The sequence below is a fragment of the Salvelinus alpinus genome, chromosome 12 (assembly GCF_045679555.1).
Source record: "Salvelinus alpinus chromosome 12, SLU_Salpinus.1, whole genome shotgun sequence".
Classification (NCBI taxonomy): domain Eukaryota; kingdom Metazoa; phylum Chordata; class Actinopteri; order Salmoniformes; family Salmonidae; genus Salvelinus; species Salvelinus alpinus.
In genome coordinates this window covers 51,166,660-51,189,885 of record NC_092097.1, presented here as the reverse complement: position 1 = coordinate 51,189,885, position 23,226 = coordinate 51,166,660, and the positions used below count along the sequence as shown (strand labels likewise).

General features: G+C 41.5%; 1 pseudogene; it reads left to right on the top strand.

Moving 5' to 3' along the window:
- Window positions 1-15,266: 15,266 nt before the first annotated feature.
- Window positions 15,267-22,447, top strand: LOC139535310 (serine/threonine-protein phosphatase 4 regulatory subunit 1-like; annotated as a pseudogene).
- Window positions 22,448-23,226: the final 779 nt, after the last annotated feature.

Here is a 23,226-nt window from a genome sequence, read left to right as displayed (position 1 = left end):
TATGTCCAACTAAAATACAAAGCATCTGGCTGTATGTCCAACTAAAACACAAAGCATCTGACTGTATGTCCAACTAAAATACAAAGCATCTGGCTGTATGTCCCACTAAAATAGAAAGCATCTGGCTGTATGTCCCACTAAAATACAAAGCATCTGGCTGTATGTCCAACTAAAATACAAAGCATATGGCTGTATGTCCCACTAAAATACAAAGCATCTGGCTGTATATCCCACTAAAATACAAAGCATCTGGCTGTATGTCCCACTAAAATACAAAGCATCTGGCTGTATGTCACACTAAAATACAAAGCATCTGGCTGTATGTCCCACTAAAATAGAAAGCATCTGGCTGTATGTCCCACTAAAATACAAAGCATCTGGCTGTATGTCCCACTAAAATACAAAGCATATGGCTGTATGTCCCACTAAAATACAAAGCATCTGGCTGTATGTCCCACTAAAATACAAAGCATCTGGCTGTATGTCCCACTAAAATACAAAGCATCTGGCTGTATGTCCCACTAAAATACAAAGCATCTGGCTGTATGTCCCACTAAAATACAAAGCATCTGGCTGTATGTCCCACTATAATACAAAGCATCTGGCTGTATGTCCCACTAAAATACAAAGCATCTGGCTGTATGTCCCACTAAAATACAAAGCATCTGGCTGTATGTCCAACTAAAATACAAAGCATCTGGCTGTATGTCCACCTAAAATACAAAGCATCTGGCTGTATGTCCCACTAAAATACAAAGCATCTGGCTGTATGATGTCCCACTAAAATACAAAGCATCTGGCTGTATGATGTCCCACTAAAATACAAAGCATCTGGCTGTATGATGTTCCACTAAAATACAAAGCATCTGGCTGTATGATGTCCCACTAAAATACAAAGCATCTGGCTGTATGATGTCCCACTAAAAATACAAAGCATCTGGCTGTATGATGTCCCACTAAAATACAAAGCATCTGGCTGTATGATGTCCCTCTAAAATACAAAGCATCTGGCTGTATGATGTTCCACTAAAATACAAAGCATCTGGCTGTATGTCCAACTAAAATACAAAGCATCTGGCTGTATGTCCCACTAAAATACAAAGCATCTGGCTGTACGATGTTCCACTAAAATACAAAGCATCTGACTGTATGTCCCACTAAAATACAAAGCATCTGGCCGTATGTCCCACTAAAATACAAAGCATCTGGCTGTATGTCCCACTAAAATACAAAGCATCTGGCTGTATGTCCCACTAAAATACAAAGCATCTGGCTGTATGTCCCACTAAAATACAAACCATCTGGCTGTATGTCCAACTAAAACACAAAGCATCTGGCTCTATGTCCAACTAAAACACAAAGCATCTGGCTGTATGTCCAACTAAAATACAAAGCATCTGGCTGTATGTCCAACTAAAACACAAAGCATCTGGCTGTATGTCCAACTAAAACACAAAGCATCTGGCTGTATGTCCAACTAAAATACAAAGCATCTGGCTGTATGTCCAACTAAAATACAAAGCATCTGGCTGTATGTCCAACTAAAACACAAAGCATCTGGCTGTATGTCCAACTAAAACACAAAGCATCTGGCTGTATGTCCAACTAAAATACAAAGCATCTGGCTGTATGTCCAACTAAAACACAAAGCATCTTGCTGTATGTCCAACTAAAATACAAAGCATCTGGCTGTATATCCCACTAAAATACAAAGCATCTGGCTGTATGTCCCACTAAAATACAAAGCTTCTGGCTGTATGTCACACTAAAATACAAAGCATCTGGCTGTATGTCCAACTAAAATACAAAGCATCTGGCTGTATGTCCAACTAAAATACAAAGCATCTGGCTGTATGTCCCACTAAAATACAAAGCATCTGGCTGTATGTCCAACTAAAATACAAAGCATCTGGCTGTATGTCCCACTAAAATACAAAGCATCTGGCTGTATGTCCAACTAAAATACAAAGCATCTGGCTGTATGTCCAACTAAAATATAAAGCATCTGGCTGTATGTCCCACTAAAATACAAAGCATCTGGCTGTATGTCCAACTAAAATACAAAGCATCTGGCTGTATGTCCCACTAAAATACAAAGCATCTGGCTGTATGCCCCACTAAAATACAAAGCATCTGGCTGTATGTCCCACTATAATACAAAGCATCTGGCTGTATGTCCCACTAAAATACAAAGCATCTGGCTGTATGTCCCACTAAAATACAAAGCATCTGGCTGTATGTCCAACTACAATACAAAGCATCTGGCTGTATGTCCACCTAAAATACAAAGCATCTGGCTGTATGTCCCACTAAAATACAAAGCATCTGGCTGTATGATGTCCCACTAAAATACAAAGCATCTGGCTGTATGATGTCCCACTAAAATACAAAGCATCTGGCTGTATGATGTTCCACTATAATACAAAGCATCTGGCTGTATGTCCAACTAAAATACAAAACATCTGGCTGTATGTCCCACTAAAATACAAAGCATCTGGCTGTACGATGTTCCACTAAAATACAAAGCATCTGACTGTATGTCCCACTAAAATACAAAGCATCTGGCCGTATGTCCCACTAAAATACAAAGCATCTGGCTGTATGTCCCACTAAAATACAAAGCATCTGGCTGTATGTCCCACTAAAATACAAAGCATCTGGCTGTATGTCCCACTAAAATACAAACCATCTGGCTGTATGTCCAACTAAAACACAAAGCATCTGGCTGTATGTCCAACTAAAACACAAAGCATCTGACTGTATGTCCCACTAAAATACAAAGCATCTGGCTGTATGTCCCACTAAAATACAAAGCATCTGGCTGTACGATGTTCCACTAAAATACAAAGCATCTGCCTGTATGTCCCACTAAAATACAAAGCATCTGGCCGTATGTCCCACTAAAATACAAAGCATCTGGCTGTATGTCCCACTAAAATACAAAGCATCTGGCTGTATGTCCCACTAAAATACAAAGCATCTGGCTGTATGTCCCACTAAAATACAAACCATCTGGCTGTATGTCCAACTAAAACACAAAGCATCTGGCTGTATGTCCAACTAAAACACAAAGCATCTGGCTGTATGTCCAACTAAAATACAAAGCATCTGGCTGTATGTCCAACTAAAACACAAAGCATCTGGCTGTATGTCCAACTAAAATACAAAACATCTGGCTGTATGTCCCACTAAAATACAAAGCATCTGGCTGTACGATGTTCCACTAAAATACAAAGCATCTGACTGTATGTCCCACTAAAATACAAAGCATCTGGCCGTATGTCCCACTAAAATACAAAGCATCTGGCTGTATGTCCCACTAAAATACAAAGCATCTGGCTGTATGTCCCACTAAAATACAAAGCATCTGGCTGTATGTCCCACTAAAATACAAACCATCTGGCTGTATGTCCAACTAAAACACAAAGCATCTGGCTGTATGTCCAACTAAAACACAAAGCATCTGACTGTATGTTCCACTAAAATACAAAGCATCTGGCTGTATGTCCCACTAAAATACAAAGCATCTGGCTGTACGATGTTCCACTAAAATACAAAGCATCTGCCTGTATGTCCCACTAAAATACAAAGCATCTGGCCGTATGTCCCACTAAAATACAAAGCATCTGGCTGTATGTCCCACTAAAATACAAAGCATCTGGCTGTATGTCCCACTAAAATACAAAGCATCTGGCTGTATGTCCCACTAAAATACAAACCATCTGGCTGTATGTCCAACTAAAACACAAAGCATCTGGCTGTATGTCCAACTAAAACACAAAGCATCTGGCTGTATGTCCAACTAAAATACAAAGCATCTGGCTGTATGTCCAACTAAAACACAAAGCATCTGGCTGTATGTCCAACTAAAACAAAAAGCATCTGGCTGTATGTCCAACTAAAATACAAAGCATCTGGCTGTATGTCCAACTAAAATACAAAGCATCTGGCTGTATGTCCAACTAAAACACAAAGCATCTGGCTGTATGTCCAACTAAAACACAAAGCATCTGGCTGTATGTCCAACTAAAATACAAAGCATCTGGCTGTATGTCCAACTAAAACACAAAGCATCTGGCTGTATGTCCAACTAAAATACAAAGCATCTGGCTGTATGTCCAACTAAAACACAAAGCATCTGGCTGTATGTCCAACTAAAATACAAAGCATCTGGCTGTATGTCCCACTAAAATACAAAAGCATCTGGCTGTATGTCACACTAAAATACAAAGCATCTGGCTGTATGTCCCACTAAAATAGAAAGCATCTGGCTGTATGTCCCACTAAAATACAAAGCATCTGGCTGTATGTCCCACTAAAATACAAAGCATATGGCTGTATGTCCCACTAAAATACAAAGCATCTGGCTGTATATCCCACTAAAATACAAAGCATCTGGCTGTATGTCCCACTAAAATACAAAGCATCTGGCTGTATGTCACACTAAAATACAAAGCATCTGGCTGTATGTCCAACTAAAATACAAAGCATCTGGCTGTATGTCCAACTAAAATACAAAGCATCTGGCTGTATGTCCCACTAAAATACAAACCATCTGGCTGTATGTCCAACTAAAATACAAAGCATCTGGCTGTATGTCCAACTAAAACACAAAGCATCTGACTGTATGTCCAACTAAAATACAAAGCATCTGGCTGTATGTCCCACTAAAATAGAAAGCATCTGGCTGTATGTCCCACTAAAATACAAAGCATCTGGCTGTATGTCCAACTAAAATACAAAGCATATGGCTGTATGTCCCACTAAAATACAAAGCATCTGGCTGTATATCCCACTAAAATACAAAGCATCTGGCTGTATGTCCCACTAAAATACAAAGCATCTGGCTGTATGTCACACTAAAATACAAAGCATCTGGCTGTATGTCCCACTAAAATAGAAAGCATCTGGCTGTATGTCCCACTAAAATACAAAGCATCTGGCTGTATGTCCCACTAAAATACAAAGCATATGGCTGTATGTCCCACTAAAATACAAAGCATCTGGCTGTATATCCCACTAAAATACAAAGCATCTGGCTGTATGTCCCACTAAAATACAAAGCATCTGGCTGTATGTCCCACTAAAATACAAAGCATCTGGCTGTATGTCCCACTAAAATACAAAGCATCTGGCTGTATGTCCCACTATAATACAAAGCATCTGGCTGTATGTCCCACTAAAATACAAAGCATCTGGCTGTATGTCCCACTAAAATACAAAGCATCTGGCTGTATGTCCAACTAAAATACAAAGCATCTGGCTGTATGTCCACCTAAAATACAAAGCATCTGGCTGTATGTCCCACTAAAATACAAAGCATCTGGCTGTATGATGTCCCACTAAAATACAAAGCATCTGGCTGTATGATGTCCCACTAAAATACAAAGCATCTGGCTGTATGATGTTCCACTAAAATACAAAGCATCTGGCTGTATGATGTCCCACTAAAATACAAAGCATCTGGCTGTATGATGTCCCACTAAAAATACAAAGCATCTGGCTGTATGATGTCCCACTAAAATACAAAGCATCTGGCTGTATGATGTCCCACTAAAATACAAAGCATCTGGCTGTATGATGTTCCACTAAAATACAAAGCATCTGGCTGTATGTCCAACTAAAATACAAAGCATCTGGCTGTATGTCCCACTAAAATACAAAGCATCTGGCTGTACGATGTTCCACTAAAATACAAAGCATCTGACTGTATGTCCCACTAAAATACAAAGCATCTGGCCGTATGTCCCACTAAAATACAAAGCATCTGGCTGTATGTCCCACTAAAATACAAAGCATCTGGCTGTATGTCCCACTAAAATACAAAGCATCTGGCTGTATGTCCCACTAAAATACAAACCATCTGGCTGTATGTCCAACTAAAACACAAAGCATCTGGCTCTATGTCCAACTAAAACACAAAGCATCTGGCTGTATGTCCAACTAAAATACAAAGCATCTGGCTGTATGTCCAACTAAAACACAAAGCATCTGGCTGTATGTCCAACTAAAACACAAAGCATCTGGCTGTATGTCCAACTAAAATACAAAGCATCTGGCTGTATGTCCAACTAAAATACAAAGCATCTGGCTGTATGTCCAACTAAAACACAAAGCATCTGGCTGTATGTCCAACTAAAACACAAAGCATCTGGCTGTATGTCCAACTAAAATACAAAGCATCTGGCTGTATGTCCAACTAAAACACAAAGCATCTGGCTGTATGTCCAACTAAAATACAAAGCATCTGGCTGTATGTCCAACTAAAACACAAAGCATCTGGCTGTATGTCCAACTAAAATACAAAGCATCTGCCTGTATGTCCAACTAAAACACAAAGCATCTGACTGTATGTCCAACTAAAATACAAAGCATCTGGCTGTATGTCCCACTAAAATACAAAGCATCTGGCTGTATGTCCCACTAAAATACAAAGCATCTGGCTGTATGTCCCACTAAAATACAAAGCATATGGCTGTATGTCCCACTAAAATACAAAGCATCTGGCTGTATATCCCACTAAAATACAAAGCATCTGGCTGTATGTCCCACTAAAATACAAAGCATCTGGCTGTATGTCACACTAAAATACAAAGCATCTGGCTGTATGTCCAACTAAAATACAAAGCATCTGGCTGTATGTCCAACTAAAATACAAAGCATCTGGCTGTATGTCCCACTAAAATACAAAGCATCTGGCTGTATGTCCAACTAAAATACAAAGCATCTGGCTGTATGTCCCACTAAAATACAAAGCATCTGGCTGTATGTCCAACTAAAATACAAAGCATCTGGCTGTATGTCCAACTAAAATATAAAGCATCTGGCTGTATGTCCCACTAAAATACAAAGCATCTGGCTGTATGTCCAACTAAAATACAAAGCATCTGGCTGTATGTCCCACTAAAATACAAAGCATCTGGCTGTATGCCCCACTAAAATACAAAGCATCTGGCTGTATGTCCCACTATAATACAAAGCATCTGGCTGTATGTCCCACTAAAATACAAAGCATCTGGCTGTATGTCCCACTAAAATACAAAGCATCTGGCTGTATGTCCAACTAAAATACAAAGCATCTGGCTGTATGTCCACCTAAAATACAAAGCATCTGGCTGTATGTCCCACTAAAATACAAAGCATCTGGCTGTATGATGTCCCACTAAAATACAAAGCATCTGGCTGTATGATGCCCCACTAAAATACAAAGCATCTGGCTGTATGTCCCACTATAATACAAAGCATCTGGCTGTATGTCCCACTAAAATACAAAGCATCTGGCTGTATGTCCCACTAAAATACAAAGCATCTGGCTGTATGTCCAACTAAAATACAAAGCATCTGGCTGTATGTCCACCTAAAATACAAAGCATCTGGCTGTATGTCCCACTAAAATACAAAGCATCTGGCTGTATGATGTCCCACTAAAATACAAAGCATCTGGCTGTATGATGTCCCACTAAAATACAAAGCATCTGGCTGTATGATGTTCCACTATAATACAAAGCATCTGGCTGTATGTCCAACTAAAATACAAAACATCTGGCTGTATGTCCCACTAAAATACAAAGCATCTGGCTGTACGATGTTCCACTAAAATACAAAGCATCTGACTGTATGTCCCACTAAAATACAAAGCATCTGGCTGTATGCCCCACTAAAATACAAAGCATCTGGCTGTATGTCCCACTATAATACAAAGCATCTGGCTGTATGTCCCACTAAAATACAAAGCATCTGGCTGTATGTCCCACTAAAATACAAAGCATCTGGCTGTATGTCCCACTAAAATACAAAGCATCTGGCTGTATGTCCCACTAAAATACAAAGCATCTGGCTGTATGTCCCACTAAAATACAAACCATCTGGCTGTATGTCCAACTAAAACACAAAGCATCTGGCTGTATGTCCAACTAAAACACAAAGCATCTGGCTGTATGTCCAACTAAAATACAAAGCATCTGGCTGTATGTCCAACTAAAACACAAAGCATCTGGCTGTATGTCCAACTAAAACACAAAGCATCTGGCTGTATGTCCAACTAAAATACAAAGCATCTGGCTGTATGTCCAACTAAAATACAAAGCATCTGGCTGTATGTCCAACTAAAACACAAAGCATCTGGCTGTATGTCCAACTAAAACACAAAGCATCTGGCTGTATGTCCAACTAAAATACAAAGCATCTGGCTGTATGTCCAACTAAAACACAAAGCATCTGGCTGTATGTCCAACTAAAATACAAAGCATCTGGCTGTATGTCCAACTAAAACACAAAGCATCTGGCTGTATGTCCAACTAAAATACAAAGCATCTGCCTGTATGTCCAACTAAAACACAAAGCATCTGACTGTATGTCCAACTAAAATACAAAGCATCTGGCTGTATGTCCCACTAAAATACAAAGCATCTGGCTGTATGTTCCACTAAAATACAAAGCATCTGGCTGTATGTCCCACTAAAATACAAAGCATATGGCTGTATGTCCCACTAAAATACAAAGCATCTGGCTGTATATCCCACTAAAATACAAAGCATCTGGCTGTATGATGTCCCACTAAAATACAAAGCATCTGGCTGTATGATGTTCCACTATAATACAAAGCATCTGGCTGTATGTCCAACTAAAATACAAAGCATCTGGCTGTATGTCCCACTAAAATACAAAGCATCTGGCTGTACGATGTTCCACTAAAATACAAAGCATCTGACTGTATGTCCCACTAAAATACAAAGCATCTGGCCGTATGTCCCACTAAAATACAAAGCATCTGGCTGTATGTCCCACTAAAATACAAAGCATCTGGCTGTATGTCCCACTAAAATACAAAGCATCTGGCTGTATGTCCCACTAAAATACAAACCATCTGGCTGTATGTCCAACTAAAACACAAAGCATCTGCCTGTATGTCCAACTAAAACACAAAGCATCTGGCTGTATGTCCAACTAAAATACAAAGCATCTGGCTGTATGTCCAACTAAAACACAAAGCATCTGGCTGTATGTCCAACTAAAACACAAAGCATCTGGCTGTATGTCCAACTAAAATACAAAGCATCTGGCTGTATGTCCAACTAAAACACAAAGCATCTGGCTGTATGTCCAACTAAAACACAAAGCATCTGGCTGTATGTCCAACTAAAACACAAAGCATCTGGCTGTATGTCCAACTAAAATACAAAGCATCTGGCTGTATGTCCAACTAAAACACAAAGCATCTGGCTGTATATCCAACTAAAATACAAAGCATCTGGCTGTATGTCCATCTAAAACACAAAGCATCTGGCTGTATGTCCAACTAAAATACAAAGCATCTGCCTGTATGTCCAACTAATACACAAAGCATCTGACTGTATGTCCAACTAAAATACAAAGCATCTGGCTGTATGTCCCACTAAAATACAAAGCATCTGGCTGTATGTCCCACTAAAATACAAAGCATCTGGCTGTATGTCCCACTAAAATACAAAGCATATGGCTGTATGTCCCACTAAAATACAAAGCATCTGGCTGTATATCCCACTAAAATACAAAGCATCTGGCTGTATGTCCCACTAAAATACAAAGCATCTGGCTGTATGTCACACTAAAATACAAAGCATCTGGCTGTATGTCCAACTAAAATACAAAGCATCTGGCTGTATGTCCAACTAAAATACAAAGCATCTGGCTGTATGTCCCACTAAAATACAAAGCATCTGGCTGTATGTCCAACTAAAATACAAAGCATCTGGCTGTATGTCCCACTAAAATACAAAGCATCTGGCTGTATGTCCAACTAAAATACAAAGCATCTGGCTGTATGTCCAACTAAAATATAAAGCATCTGGCTGTATGTCCCACTAAAATACAAAGCATCTGGCTGTATGTCCAACTAAAATACAAAGCATCTGGCTGTATGTCCCACTAAAATACAAAGCATCTGGCTATATGTCCCACTAAAATACAAAGCATCTGGCTGTATGTCCCACTATAATACAAAGCATCTGGCTGTATGTCCCACTAAAATACAAAGCATCTGGCTGTATGTCCCACTAAAATACAAAGCATCTGGCTGTATGTCCCACTAAAATACAAAGCATCTGGCTGTATGTCCCACTAAAATACAAAGCATCTGGCTGTATGTCCCACTAAAATACAAAGCATCTGGCTGTATGTCCCACTAAAATACAAACCATCTGGCTGTATGTCCAACTAAAACACAAAGCATCTGGCTGTATGTCCAACTAAAACACAAAGCATCTGGCTGTATGTCCAACTAAAATACAAAGCATCTGGCTGTATGTCCAACTAAAACACAAAGCATCTGGCTGTATGTCCAACTAAAACACAAAGCATCTGGCTGTATGTCCAACTAAAATACAAAGCATCTGGCTGTATGTCCAACTAAAATACAAAGCATCTGGCTGCATGTCCAACTAAAACACAAAGCATCTGGCTGTATGTCCAACTAAAACACAAAGCATCTGGCTGTATGTCCAACTAAAATACAAAGCATCTGGCTGTATGTCCAACTAAAACACAAAGCATCTGGCTGTATGTCCAACTAAAATACAAAGCATCTGGCTGTATGTCCAACTAAAACACAAAGCATCTGGCTATATGTCCAACTAAAATACAAAGCATCTGCCTGTATGTCCAACTAAAACACAAAGCATCTGACTGTATGTCCAACTAAAATACAAAGCATCTGGCTGTATGTCCCACTAAAATACAAAGCATCTGGCTGTATGTCCCACTAAAATACAAAGCATCTGGCTGTATGTCCCACTAAAATACAAAGCATATGGCTGTATGTCCCACTAAAATACAAAGCATCTGGCTGTATATCCCACTAAAATACAAAGCATCTGGCTGTATGTCCCACTAAAATACAAAGCATCTGGCTGTATGTCACACTAAAATACAAAGCATCTGGCTGTATGTCCAACTAAAATACAAAGCATCTGGCTGTATGTCCAACTAAAATACAAAGCATCTGGCTGTATGTCCCACTAAAATACAAAGCATCTGGCTGTATGTCCAACTAAAATACAAAGCATCTGGCTGTATGTCCCACTAAAATACAAAGCATCTGGCTGTATGTCCAACTAAAATACAAAGCATCTGGCTGTATGTCCAACTAAAATATAAAGCATCTGGCTGTATGTCCCACTAAAATACAAAGCATCTGGCTGTATGTCCAACTAAAATACAAAGCATCTGGCTGTATGTCCCACTAAAATACAAAGCATCTGGCTGTATGTCCCACTAAAATACAAAGCATCTGGCTGTATGTCCCACTATAATACAAAGCATCTGGCTGTATGTCCCACTAAAATACAAAGCATCTGGCTGTATGTCCCACTAAAATACAAAGCATCTGGCTGTATGTCCCACTAAAATACAAAGCATCTGGCTGTATGTCCCACTAAAATACAAAGCATCTGGCTGTATGTCATCTGAGATTCCTAAAGATTGGAAAGTGGCCACAGTCATCCCCCTCTTCAAAGGGGAGACACTGACCCAAACGGTTACAGACATAAATCCATCCTGCCTTGCCTTTCTAAAGTCTTCGAAAGCCAAGTCAACAAACAGATCACCAACCATTTTGAATCCCACCGTACCTTCTCCGCTGTCATGACGTTGGCCCGGTGGTAGGTTTATGACAGTCATAAATACCTCTCCCCCCTTTTTTCCTCTCTCGACCCTACTGATGTGACATTTTATAATCCTTTGGTTAACATAGAGATTCTGGGAACATCAGAAGGTGGGGGGAAATGAACTATATTCTGGTAATCCGAACAATTGAACATATGCGGTGGTACTTAACTTCTCTAGGGTAGGGGGCAGCATTCGGAATTTTGGATGAAATGCATGCCCAAATTAAACTGCCTGCATCTCGGGCCCGGAATATATGATATGCATATAACTGGTAGATTTGGATAGAAAACACACTAAAGTTTCCAAAACTGTTAAAAAAATGTCTGTGAGTACAACAGAACTGATTTCGCAGGCGAAAACCTGAGAAAATCCATTCAGGAAGTAGTTTTTTTTTGGTTTTGTAGTTTTCTATTCAATGCCAATACAGTATCCATTGACTTAGGACTCAAATTGCAGTTGCTATGCCTTCCACTAGATGTCAACAGTCTTCAGAAATTGTTTCAGGCTTGTATTCTGAAAAGTGAAGAAGTAAGAGCAGTCTGAATGAGTGGACCCTGCCGTGTCACAGAGCTTTTTCCTGCGCCAGACCGAGAGAGTGCGTTTCTTGTTTACCTTTTAAATTGACGACGTTATTGTCCGGTTGAAATATTATCGATTATTTAGGCTAAAATCAACCTGAGGTTTGAATATAAACATCGTTTGACATGTTTCTATGAACTTTACAGATACAAATTGGATTTTTTTGTCTGCCTGTTTTGACTGCGTTTGAGCCTGTGGATTACTGAAGAAAACGCGCGAACAAAACAGAGGTTTTTTGGTATAAAGAGACTTAATCGAACAAAAGGAACATTTATTGAGTAAATGAATGTCTGCTGAGTGCAACCATATGAAGATCATCAAAGGTAAGGGATTAATTTTATCTCTATTTCTAAATTGTGTGACTGTTCTACCTGGCTGGCTACTGTTTGTAATGATTTGTCTAGTGGGCTATGTTCTCAAATAATCGTATGGTATGCTTTCGCCGTAAAGCATTTTTAAAATCTGGCACCGTGGTTGGATTCACAAGCAGTTAATCTTTAAACCTATGTAAAATATGTTTTGTTTTCTGAATTTTTATAATGAGTATTTCTGTATTTGAATTTGGCGCCCAGCAGTTTCACTGGCTGTTGAAGAGGTGGGACACTACCATCTCACGTGCCCAAGAAAGGTTAATGAATATGATGTCAGTTCGGTTGTCATCTGAGACATTCTCATCAATGATAGGATGACATAAACTCTACAGTGGAAAGTCTGCACATTGTAGTTATCGGAGTCACATGGAATTGTTGTTCAATTTAAATGTTTGAATATAAAATTATAAAATTAAAGTTATAAAACTTTTCAAACACGCCCTCCTCTCCCTTCCTATATAAAGCCTTGACGACAATATAACCTCCTGTTCCAAGTACGTAAGGTCTGCAGCCTCTGCGTTAAAAGGACTAACATGTCAACTACAGAACTAAGCCAACCTCAGTGTGAGCTTTGGTTGCGAATGGTATGAACTTTGAACTCTTATTCACTACAGAAGTGATACCTCCTAGCCGTTGAGTTAGCAACAGCAGCTGCAAACGTGGGCTAGGAAAGAACAGACAGAGTATTCCGTCTACCACACAACGACGTTACTACAACATATCCAATTTACCAGCAGAGACATTCTTCAAAGGACAAAGGACTCTGTTGGGCAACACGGCCTTCCATCTACCACCAACCTACCAAAGTGCAGCTCAGAGTAAATATTTATTGCATTTTCCTTTTCCAAATGGGCGGTAATTTAGAATGCATAAGATACTGTATTTACAATAGCATGGCTTCTCCCTTTGTTCCTCAAGTCTTCCCGCTCTTTCACTCAAACCCAGCCCCCTTTTCTTTTGTGTAACCAGCTGTCATATCTGTTCCGTCCGCCAGGGACGTTTTCCTTTATGACGTAATATGTAATCAAGGTATGATTCATTCTGTGTATATGTAATTCTGTGTGATTAGTTACGTATTTAGTAAATAAATAATTAAACCCAATTTTGTATTGCTGATTCAAAATACGAAGCATCTGGCTGTATGATGTCCCACTAAAATACAAAATAAAAGTGGTAAAGCCTAAATTAATCTGTAAATATTCATACACTCATGAAGCAAAATGTATGTTTGTCAAATATTTGTCTTTCAGTATTGTAATATATCTGCTGTTAAAATGGTGTAGAGCATATGTACACACAAGAGGGAAGTACACACACTTCAGTAACTTTCAACAAAGTCCCAGTCTATTGAGCTCAGGGTCAGAGAAAAGACCCCCAGTCCTCTTCACACACCTCTTTGTTTTCATTCACCTCATACATACGTACCCAGAGTGCCACTCATCGTCTAGCTGGACGCTTGAATCAGAGCTTTGATCTTCTGTAGGTTGTGATCTACAGCGACGTCCAAAAACTGCACCCAGTTCAGGTCTGCTTCTAAACACACGTGACTGGCCCTGAGGAGGAAGGAGGAGGAGAAGAGAGAGGGAGAGGGCTGTGTACCAGTAGATGAAGGAGAAGAGACGGAGAGGGCTGTGTACCAGTAGAGGGATGAGAGGGAGAGGGCTGTGTACTAGTAGAGGAAGGCAAACCTGCCAAGAGAGGGCCACCCACCAAAAGTCACGGACCAGGCAAGGAGGGCATTAATCAGAGAGGCAACAAAGAGACCAAAGATAACCCTGAAGGAGCTGCAAATCTCCACAGCGGAGATTGGAGTATCTGTCCATAGGACCACTTTAAGCTGTACACACGACAGAGCTAGGCTTTACGGAAGAGTAGCCATAAAAAAAGCAATTTGCTTTAAGAAAAAAATAAGCAAACATGTTTGGTGTTCGCCAAAAGCAATGTGGGCAACTCCCCCAAACATATGGAAGAAGGTACTCTGGTCAGATGAGACTAAAATTGAGCTTTTTGGCTATCAAGGAAAACGCTATGTCTGGCGCAAACCCAACATCTCTCATCACATCGAGAACACCATCCCCACAGTGACTGGGAAACTGGTCAGAATTGAAAGAATGATGGATGGCGCTAAATACATAGAAATTCTTGAGGGAAACCTGTTTCAGTCTTCCAGAGATTTGAGACTGGGACGGAGGTTCACCTTCCAGCAGGACAATGACCCTATGTATACTGCTAAAGCAACACTCAAGTGGTTTAAGGGGAAACATTTAAATGTCTTGGAATGGCGTAGTCAAAATCCAGACCTCAATCCAATTGAGAATCTGTGGTATGACTTAAAGATTGCTGTACACAAGTGGAACCCATCCAACTGGAAGGAGCTGGAGCAGTTTTGCCTTGAAGAATGGGCAAAAATCCCAATGGCTAAACGTGCCAAGCTTAGAGACATACCCCAAGAGACTTGCAGTTGTAATTGCTGCAAAAGGTGGCTCTAACAAAGTATTGACTTTGGGAGGTGAACAGTTATGCACGCTCAAGTTTTTGTCTTATTTCTTGTTTGTTTCACAAGAAAAACTATTTTGCATCTTCATAGAGGTAGGCATGTTGTGTAAATCAAATGGTACAAACCACCCAAAATCCCATTTTAATTCCAAGTTGTAAGGCAACAAAATAGGAAAAATGCCAAGGTGGGTGCAAGCCACTGCATTTGGGCAACAGGATTAACACAGAGAGAACCTGGCAAAATACAATGTATGTAACAATTTTGTACAAGCCACCAAAATAGTTGAGCTAGTGAATAAGCGAGCGAAGAAGGTGTTCAGCCTGTCCGGAAGCCAGACGTTGGTGTCCGCGACGTGGCTGGTTTTCCTTTTATAATAAGTGATTGTCTGGAGACCCTGCCACATACGTCTCGCGTCTGAGCCGTTGAATTGGATCTCAACTTTGTTCCTATACCAACGTTTAGCCTGCTTGATTGCTTTGAGGGAATAACTACACTGTTTGTATTCTTCCATATTCCCAGTCTTCTTGCCCTGGTTAAATGCGATGGTTCGCGCTTTCAGTTTTCGCGGGAATGCTCCCATCTATCCACGGTTTTTGGTTGGGGTAGGTTCTAATAGTCACAGTGGGTACAGCATCTCCTATGCGGTTCCTGATAAATTCATTCACCGTATCGGTATATGTGTCTATTATATTCTGAAGCTACTCTGAACATATCCCAGTGATCAAAACAATCTTGAAGCGTGAATTCCGATTGGTCAGACCAGCGTTGAATAGTCGTCACCACAGGTGCTTCCTGTTTGAGTTTCTGCCAATAGGAGGGGAGGAGCAAGATGGAATCGTGGTCTGATTTGCCGAATGGAGGGCGGGGGAGGGCCTTATATGCATTCCGGAAGGTAGTATAACAATGGTCGAGAGTTTTAGCAGCTGTTATTCCTTGTCCTAACAGTTGACACAATTTTGGTTACTTTCACTTGCTTGACACTTTGGCATAGCTTTGTTTGGTTGTAGTTCATAATAGTCTACGGTTCTCTTTATCTTCTTGACATTCTTCAGCACTGTTGTACTCCACCATGGCTGTGTAGGTGCTGAATTTTGCGCAGAGGGAGAGAGCTCCTGTTTCACTTTGTTCATGGTGCGACCAGACTTGTTTTCTTTACATGCCAACTTATTTGCCAATTATCGTGAAGTGAAGAAATTGTCCATGGTGACATTTGTCCCCTTGCCAGCATAAGGTTCCATAAGGCTCATCACTACATTCTCCCACACTCTCTCACCTGCTGCCTCATGTGGTTAACACTTCTTAGGGCTAGGCATCCCGCCAGCGGGACACCTGTCGACAACTTCCGGTGAAATTGGAGGGCACGCAATTCAAATAAATAATCATAAAAATTATGGATATTAAACATTTAGGTACATACAAGTGTCTTATATCGGTTAAAAGCTTAAATTCTTGTTCATCTCACTGATTTTCAATAGGTTTTACAGCGAAAGCATGCCATGCGATTGTTTGAGGACGGCGCCCCACATCAACATATTTTTCCACCGGCACAGGCTTCATAAAATCACAAATAGCGATTAAATATTCACTTACTTTTTGAAAATCTCCTTCTGATTTGCAATCCAAAGGGTCCCAACTACAACATGTAGTGTCGTTTTGTTAGATAGAATCCTTCTTTATGTCCCAAAAAGTCATATTAGTTGGTGCCATCGATTTGAGAAATCTGCTCGTTCAACACGCAGAGAAAGGAATCCAAAAAGCTACCGCTAAACTATGTTAAAACAAGTCAAAATACATTTCTATTTAATCTTCAGGTACCCTAAAATGTAATTAAACTATAATATTTAATACGGAAAGAAGTATGTTCAATAGGTAAATGATATTAGCAGGCGCGCGCACAGACTGCACAAACTTCCTTGTTTGGTAAGAAACAAGCCTGAAACCTTGAACAAAGACTGTTGACATCTAGTGGAAGCCATAGGAATTGCAATCTGGGAGCTGGATTTGAATATGCCCCTATACCTTCCATTGTAAGAGCATGTGCTCTCAAAAAAAACAATTTCCAGTTGGTTTTTCTTTGGATTTTCTCCTACCATATCTATTGTGTCATACATTAATTTAACATTTCTACAAACTTCAAAGTGTTTTCTATCCAATGGTACCAATTATATGCATATCCTGGCTTCTGGGCCTGAGTAACAGGCAGTTTACTTTGGGCACGTCAGCCAGGTGGAAATTCAGAAAAAAGGACCCTAACCTGAAAACTGGTTGTAACTCCAGTTCTGATTTTAAGATTCTAACAACGTCAATGTGTTATATAGACTTATTTAGGAGAAGTCGAGGACAGAGGACGGCATGACAAAAAAATATTGAGTAATAAATTAATACAATTTATGAGCAGTCAAAATGACTGATTTTAGCGGTTCTGGTGTAAAATGGGTTTGAGTTAAAGTTGTGTTGTGATTTAAAAAAAATGCATTTGGAATAAATTATGTTGATATAGTTGGAGGGAGATAAAGGGGCTCTCTGATATTTGTTGGCTCTCTGTTGCAGCAATTCCCCCCTCTGCAAAGAGTCCTCCAACGGCCCCACAGTGAGACCTTCACACACACCCATTAACCAAGATGGCCGCTCCAACCCATCCCTAGAATCCATGTCCAGGGGGGACAGCGAAAGCGACTCCACACACACTCCTCCCCAAAACCAAAACGAAGGCCAGGCACGCAACAACAGCAACCTTCCTCCCACAAATAATAAAAACAAGGTGACGGAACAAACAGACCAGAATTTTAACTCTTTCCTCTACTGGAGGCCTCCGTTAGCGGATATCAGCCAGGAGCTGGAGATGCTGAAGGGCCAGGGTCCTCGGACTCGGACAGAGGGAGAAAAGAAGGAGGTGGTGGTAGAGGACAGGAAGATGTCCAGTCTGGAGCCAGCCACCTGCTCTCAGATCCAGAAGGTATTGGACTGCCTCCAGCCCCACATGGACGAACCTGATGTACAGAGGAGGGGGGGTCAGTCAGAGAGCCAGACACCAGAGGAAGGAGAACCAGATGAGGAGTCCTCCCAGAACAGAGTGACCACAGAGGAGACACAGACACCTGAGCCACCAACCCAGCAGGCCAAGGACCCAGCACCCACAGAGGAACAGAAAGAGAAAGAGGCAGAAGGTGAGACTGAGATGAGCCTCATGAATCACCCCCAAATCTGCCTGTCCTAGTACGGGATGACCCGGAAGGAGTGGAGTCAAAATGACTTTGATGAATTGCTTTTTGACACTGAGAGACTATATGGAACTTTGACACTGTTAAAGGGACTATATTTGCCTCTGGAGATGCTCTTGAGCCAAAAGGGTTCCACTAAATGGAAAGAAATACGGTCCAGAAGTTCCATCATGTGTGTCTGTGCTAGCTGACTGGTATGTTTGTCTGTGCTAGCTGACTGGTATGTTTGTCTGTGCTAGTTGACTGGTATGTTTGTCTGTGCTAGTTGACTGGTATGTTTGTCTGTGCTAGTTGACTGGTATGTTTGTCTGTGCTAGCTGACTGGTATGTTTGTTTGTGCTAGCTGACTGGTATGTGTGTCTGTGCTAGCTGACTGGTATGTTTGTCTGTGCTAGTTGACTGGTATGTTTGTCTGTGCTAGCTGACTGGTATGTTTGTCTGTGCTAGCTGACTGGTATGTTTGTCTGTGCTAGCTGACTGGTATGTTTGTCTGTAATAGTTGACTGGTATGTTTGTCTGTGCTAGCTGACTGGTATGTTTGTCTGTGCTAGCTGACTGGTATGTGTGTCTGTGCTAGCTGACTGGTATGTTTGTCTGTGCTTGCTGACTGGTATGTTTGTCTATGCTAGCTGACTGGTACGTTTGTCTGTGCTTGCTGACTGGTATGTTTGTCTGTGCTAGCTGACTGGTATGTGTGTCTGTGCTAGCTGACTGGTATGTTTGTCTGTGCTAGCTGACTGGTATGTGTGTCTGTGCTAGCTGACTGGTATGTTTGTCTGTGCTAGCTGACTGGTATGTTTGTCTGTGCTTGCTGACTGGTATGTTTGTCTGTGCTAGCTGACTGGTATGTGTGTCTGTGCTAGCTGACTGGTATGTTTGTCTGTGCTAGCTGACTGGTATATTTGTCTGTGCTAGCTGACTGGTATGTTTGTCTGTGCTAGCTGACTGGTATGTGTGTCTGTGCTAGCTGACTGGTATGTTTGTCTGTGCTAGCTGACTGGTATGTTTGTCTGTGCTAGCTGACTGGTATGTGTGTCTGTGCTAGCTGACTGGTATGTTTGTCTGTGCTAGCTGACTGGTATGTTTGTCTGTGCTAGCTGACTGGTATGTGTGTCTGTGCTAGTTGACTGGTATGTTTGTCTGTGCTAGCTGACTGGTATGTTTGTCTGTGCTAGTTGACTGGTATGTTTGTCTGTGCTAGCTGACTGGTATGTGTGTCTGTGCTAGCTGACTGGTATGTGTGTCTGTGCTAGCTGACTGGTATGTTTGTCTGTGCTAGCTGACTGGTATGTTTGTCTGTGCTAGCTGACTGGTATGTGTGTCTGTGCTAGTTGACTGGTATGTGTGTCTGTGCTAGTTGACTGGTATGTTTGTCTGTGCTAGCTGACTGGTATGTTTGTCTGTGCTAGTTGACTGGTATGTTTGTCTGTGCTAGCTGACTGGTATGTGTGTCTGTGCTAGCTGACTGGTATGTGTGTCTGTGCTAGCTGACTGGTATGTTTGTCTGTGCTAGCTGACTGGTATGTTTGTCTGTGCTAACTGACTGGTATGTGTGTCTGTGCTAGTTGACTGGTATGTGTGTCTGTGCTAGTTGACTGGTATGTGTGTCTGTGCTAGCTGACTGGTATGTGTGTCTGTGCTAGCTGACTGGTATGTTTGTCTGTGCTAGCTGACTGGTATGTTTGTCTGTGCTAGCTGACTGGTATGTGTGTCTGTGCTAGCTGACTGGTATGTGTGTCTGTGCTAGCTGACTGGTATGTTTGTCTGTGCTAGCTGACTGGTATGTTTGTTTTTGCTAGCTGACTGGTATATTTGTCTTTGTATCTACTCCTGTTGTTGGTCAGGAGTCGGAGCTGATGGAGAGCCTGGAGGGGAAAGAGGACTCTGCTTTCAACCAGGTGTGTGAGGAGAAGTCCAAGGTCCAGGTCAGTTAGTCAGTTCTGTCAAACACTGAATTTCTAATAAGCCTTGTTACTATACACATAGAGGGACATTTATGATCCAGTCAAGTTGGAAACTCCAGCATCCGACATGATACGTTCTAAAACTACACCATTCAGATCACGAACACTTAAAGCAGTCCATTCTCGTCTCAGCTGTTGAATGTGAATCAGGAAACCAGACCCTTTTGTCCTTTCTACTGAGCGCTGCTGCCATTTCTATGATAGTAACACGTTTGAACCACTCTTGTTTCCCCACCTCCAGAATGTGATTCAAATCAAATCAAATCAAATCCAGCAGCTGCTGGACCAGTATCTTTCCATGACGGACCCGGCGCAGGCCCAGACGGTGGACACTGAGCTCGCCAAGCACTGTGCGTTCAGCCTACCTGGCGTGGCCCTCACCCTGGGCCAACAGAACTGGCACTGCCTAAAGGACACGTACGAGACCCTCGCCACCGACGTACAGGTGGGTGCTTTTGGATTCAAAAGTTTTCCTTTGCGTGTCCAAGAACACGACAGAGGAAACTCAGGGTCTTGATAAGAGCTTGGTTTGGAACGAAAAGTGAACAACACACTATTGTATTGACATCATCTCATCACTGGAGATTGATACGTCAGAAAACAACCGTTACATTTGTGTTTTAAATCCTATGCACGTTGCTATGCTAATGGCCAGTCCAGTGACTGCTTGGTCACAGGTCTCATGACGTAATATTGACCTGTTAGTTTGCAACCAAAAGCAATACAGCTTGTCATTTTGACATAAAGGCTGTACGGAACTTCAGTTACCTCAAATGTTTGCTTATTTCTGGGCAAATTAGATGGGACAGCGGTCGAGAGGAGAGAGTGTGCTGAAATAGCAGTGGCTATACTCTCAATTACCACCTCTGACCTGACAGGTCATGTTGACTATACTCCTCCTAATTCTCTCTAACATGGAAACGTCTTGTTTTGTGACGAGCCAAGCTAACCCCCTGGCTGTACTCATTACCCCTACAGTGGAAAGTGCGCCGGACGCTGGCGTTCTCCATCCACGATCTGGCCCTGATCCTGGGGGACCAGCTGACGGCGGCCGACCTGGTGCCCATCTTCAACGGCTTCCTTAAGGACCTGGACGAGGTGCGCATCGGCGTGCTCAAACACCTCTATGACTTCCTCAAGGTGAGACCACCATACGTGTAACGAGCAACTGTGTAGCGATTCTAAATGGGCTATCTACATAGGCTACACATTCAAATGAAAACGTTTGGTCCACCTGCTGTGCTGTTTTACTAGCCTGGTCCCAGATCTGTTTGTGCTATTCTTACCAACTACGTTGCTCGTTATCGAGCCAAACATTGACAAGGAGTTGGCATGAGAGCACAAACAGACTGGAACTCAGGCTACCATATTACGTGTCACATGGTACATCTAGAGTGGATTTTAAATGTGGATGTCTGCCTGACTTGACCTGTGTACCGGGTTCATATGGTTGTCATAGAACCAATTTCTCTTTCACAATAACATGTTTAGTTTACAGGTAGACTCGTTTTACTCGTATATTGTTTGTCTCCACTTCTTTTGATACTTGTGCCTTGCGTCACTAATAAATGATAATTTGTTGTCCAGGGGTTTTGTAATGATGAATAATGGTAGCTTTGGGGAGATATGATAAGGGTGTTTCCACCAATTCGGTGTCATTTGAGATGTGTAACTTGATTTAAAAAAAAATTGGTTTTACCCAATTTTATCATTCTGTCATAAACTAATTCTCTCATCTTAAGTAAGTGTCAAATAAAGTAACTGAGTTGTACATAACAGGGTTGACGGTTTCATCTTAGTAATCTTCACAAATGACTTTGTCAAAGCAACAAAATAACTAGGGCTTTACAATGATGGTGGAAACTTGGGGTTATGTGGATTCTAATCTTCCTAGAAGTCCCAGAGGGTGCACAGAGCGACATGTAAAAATGCATCATTTTAGTACTTTAGCCAGTCTTTATTCATGTAAAAAAATTTACTTCTTGAATTCTCTATTTGGTCTATATTAAGGGGCACTTCATTTAATAATAATATGTCTTGTCTTGTGGCAGCTGCTCCATGCGGAGAACAGGAGAGAGTACCTGTACCAGCTTCAGGAGTTCAGGGTGACGGACAACAGAATGAGTCTCCCATTCATTTAGATACCAGCTGGCCGGGTGAGTTTCCCATTCATTTAGATACCAGCTGGCCGGGTGAGTTTCCCATTCATTTAGATACCAGCTGGCCGGGTGAGTTTCCCATTCATTTAGATACCAGCTGGCCGGGTGAGTTTCCCATTCATTTAGATCAGGGCCAATCTTTCTCATTCTACTAGGATCGAGGCCTCCAGATTTCTCCCAATAGAGGGCGCACTTGCCACCAGACTGTGATGGCATGCCCACTTTTAGTATTCCACTTGGATGGGCCTTCCAATGGATCACAGGGTTTCATCCAGGTCAGCAGGATGGATCAGCCAATGAATTATGCTCCTGAGCAGGACGGTATATGACAGTAAATCCCTAACGTTGGGCCCGTATCCTCAGTGTCTCGGAGTAGGAGTACTGATCTAGAATGAGTTTTGCCTTTCAGATCGTAATAAGATGATATGGACAGATCCTAGATCAGCACTCCTACTCTGAGACAGTTTTGTGGATACAGGTCCTGGCCCCGTATCTGTTTGTGCTTTTGTCTACTCCATCAAGCCAAACACGACAATGAGTGACAGGGACTTGGCATGATAGCACAAACAGACTGTCACTCAGGTTAACATGGCGCTCCATGCTGTCACAAAAGCAGTCGCCCTCTTGGTTTTATTTACTCTGAGCTCCCGCTGCATATAGAAGTGTTGTTGGACTCCCTTATGGAGTGAAGATAGCAGAGAAAGAAAATGTACTTTTTGTAAGATGACCCCAGTGCGTGTTGAACAGAACGTCTTCATGTGTGTGTCCACAGGCAGCTGATCTTGATCATGG